General features: G+C 48.7%; 1 protein-coding gene and 1 long non-coding RNA gene across 6 annotated transcripts in view; one reads left to right on the top strand and one right to left on the bottom strand.

The window, feature by feature from the left end:
- Positions 1-540: 540 nt before the first annotated feature.
- On the top strand, positions 541-2,062 carry LOC107834350 (uncharacterized). Of its 3 annotated transcripts, none has more exons than XR_001660142.1 (4): positions 541-835; positions 1,132-1,459; positions 1,546-1,640; positions 1,702-2,062. It is a non-coding gene; the product is annotated as an uncharacterized LOC107834350 (long non-coding RNA). The 3 variants fall into 3 exon arrangements; XR_001660141.1 differs by having other exon boundaries at positions 1,082-1,459; XR_001660140.1 differs by having other exon boundaries at positions 541-1,459.
- Positions 2,063-2,153: 91 nt separating this feature from the next.
- Positions 2,154-3,125, bottom strand: part of LOC103129956 (transcriptional activator Myb-like) — a 13,419-nt gene continuing 12,447 nt past the window's right edge. For all 3 annotated transcript variants that reach the window (XM_016665511.1, XM_007541212.2, XM_016665512.1), the window contains one exon: positions 2,154-2,808. The gene's annotated coding sequence lies outside the window, so the exon portion shown is untranslated. The remainder of the gene's footprint in view (positions 2,809-3,125) is intronic.

Here is a 3,125-nt window from a genome sequence, read left to right as displayed (position 1 = left end):
TCCTGAAAAGAAGAGAGGTGTAGACTTTCTGGTAAATCTCGTTCCAATGTAAAATCTGACAGATTGCTGGATGGAGGAAATTTCTAGTATACTACATGCTATCACACATAATCTTTGAGAATTTGGAAACAGTTGCTCTTTATTTTCCAAAATTATGGGGGGAGGAGAGAATGGATATTTCAGTTGTCTGAAATAATTTGTTCCCCCTCCATTAAATGGGAACAATAGATTAAATGCTGCAACGTTTAATCACTCTCTCAAATCAAATTATTTCACTTTAAAAATGGAGGTGCTTTTTAGAAAGTGATAAATCATTAATATCATAATCTAACTCTTCATCCTTGTTAGATCAAATTTGATCATATTAAAACTTAAAGACGGAATAGATTTCCTGTATAATTTTGCTCCATATTCAACAAGTCATAACAAAACACATTAAAACCGCCAAATATCTCCAGCAATGACTTTGGAATGCAAAAATCTTTATTTTATATTTAAAATCTTTTTTAGCAGTAAATGTCTAAACAGCAACCAGTCCGGTTCTCCAGTTCTGGGAGGTTTTTAAGGTGGAATGAAGCAGAAAGATGGAAACTGATCAGATCAATTATTGGAATCAGATCAGAGAGAAAATCTGATCCAAAACTGGAGAAAGACCACTCAGTCACATCCGGTTCTGATCTGATCTATCAGGTGGCGGTGGTGACCAATCAGTACCGGTCTCGTTGGCCCAGGGAACTGGACCTGGAACCAGGAGACCTGATCCAGGTTCTGGTTCGGACGCCTGAAGAACGGAGAGGAGGGATACTTCACATCGGCCTGCGTGGAGCTGGTGCAGGTACACACACCTGGACACACACAGACACCTGGACACACACAGACACCTGGACACACACACACACCTGGACACACACACACACCTGGACACACACACACACCTGGACACACACACATGGCTGTTAGCTGATTAGCGTGTGGTTATCAGTAAGTGAACATCTGGACCACATCTGTTTATCTGTTAGCATGTTAGCAGCTGCAGCCAATGTTAGCCATAGCAGAGCTAAGTCAGTGTTTTCCTGCTCAGGTCAGTTACTAAGAAACTCTGAAGCTCTTAAGTGGCTCTTAATCTGAAAGGACCTGAATGGACGACGGCGTCCATGAGACTCATTGGACAGATCACTGAGCGGTGTCCTCATGGAGGGAAGCGGCTAACGGATCCACAGGAAGTCCTGTTCTCTCCCTCTGGGTTCTCCTGATGTGATCCAGACCTACAGATCCGCCAGAGATCCAGTTCCGAATGGGAACCCAACCGGGTCAGAAGTTCATGGAGGTTCTGAGCTCACAGCTCCGAGGGCTGTGGGTGAGCAGACAGGAGTGGAACCAGCAGGCTACACGCCTGAGATCTTCACTTCCTGTGTCCTTTACTTCCTGTTCCCTCACTTCCTGTCGCTGATGAGGACAGGTGAGATCTGGGTCTCTGTGTGGCTGACCAGAACCTCAGCAGCAGGTTGGCTCAGAGGTGGTGGTGTCACAGTCTCTGTGTTGCAGGGCGGAGCTTCATCTGGAGCCACGCCCACTCTGCTGAGGAGGGGTTCTGTTCCTGCCATGGTTCAGATGCACAGCGCCCCCTGTGGCTGCACCAGGTATTGATGACCAGACGCACTACGATCGGTTCTGGCTAGATTCTGACCCGGTTCTGTGCAGTTGCAGTGGCCGCAGCACGCCCCCACTGCTGAGGAAGGCTGCCCTCCCCCCCGGCTCCGCCCACCGTGGCTCCGCCCACCGTGGCTCCGCCCCCTCCGGCTTCCTCTGCTGAGTCCTTACCCAGTCCAGGAGGAAGAGCTGCTGCCCCCTGCTGGGACGGCCGCAGGGCGACACCAGCGCTGACAACAACGCCTTCCAGCCCGACTAGACCAGAACCAGAACCAGAATCAGAATCAGGGGGGCTGACTCTGGGTCTGATCCTGGGTCCAATACAGGAAGTTTGGTTCTGGTGCATTCTGACTCTCATCCAGAACTGTCAGAGTGTTGAAGGTCCAAGTCCAGCCTTGACCTGGACCGACCCGAGTCTGGTTCTGAAGAACCAAAGAGTTGTTTTCATCAGAAGCGCTAACCGGACCTCGGTTCTGGAACAGAGGCACACGGAGAACAGTCCGAGTGTTTCCATCTGGTCCTTTATTCTCACAAGAAATCATCAGAATCACAGCCAGAACCAGGTCCGTTCGGGTCCCATAGAAACTGGACTTTCACACAGAACTTCATCTGTACTGGTTCTGTCCTAAACAAAGTTCTCCATGTGTTCTGAACATACAAATAAAGATTTAATCATATAAATCATTAAATTGTGAATAATCTTGTCTGATTCAAGGTTCTGCTTCGATCGGTTCCGATCCAAAGTGCAAAGCTTAAAGATAAAGTGCCGTCAGAAATAAAGAAAAGTCCCTGAAGTGGGTCGGTTCCGATCCGGTCCATGAGCAGCACTTCCACCGGGATCACAGCAACGTTCCAAGAAAGAAAGAAACAGAATAAACGTCCAGAGATAAAAACTGGATCTAAAGGCCAGGCGGCGACCCGGTCCGGGCCGCCGATCAGAACCGACCCGGAACTCGTCTCCTTCTGGTCGGATTAAACAAGAAAAGAAGAAAAAAATTCCCCAAACAAAGAAATAAAACATCAGAGAAAACTGATGAGGTAGCAGGAAACGACAAGAAATCCTCTCTTCTGATTGGCTGCCTGGACGACGAGGGGAGGAGGAGGAGGAGGAGTCATCTTCATCCCTCGAGGCGAAGGTCACCTGGGTTCTTCTCCGTTCTGGAACACAAGAACATCGGATCAGTACGCTCTCATTCTGAAACTGTTACCGGGTCCACATGGTTCTACTAGGTTCCACATGGTTCTACTGGGTCCCACCGGGCTCTGTGACATTCCTAGGTGTGTTCATTGGTTCCAGCTCCGTTCCTTGCCGTCCGGAAACGACGGTTCTAGTTCTGGTTCTGCTGATCCATCAGTTCTTCATTCAAATGGATTCCATCAGAAATCAAACGATTGGTATCGAGTCATGAATTCTGGGTCATTGGTGCGCGGTGCGGCGCGTTACGGTACGGTGCGTTGCGGTACGGTGCGTTACG

The sequence above is a fragment of the Poecilia formosa genome, unplaced genomic scaffold (assembly GCF_000485575.1).
Source record: "Poecilia formosa unplaced genomic scaffold, Poecilia_formosa-5.1.2 Scaffold593, whole genome shotgun sequence".
Taxonomy (NCBI): Eukaryota; Metazoa; Chordata; class Actinopteri; order Cyprinodontiformes; family Poeciliidae; genus Poecilia; species Poecilia formosa.
Note: the sequence above shows the minus strand (reverse complement) of the source record. Positions and strands in the feature narration are given on the sequence as shown.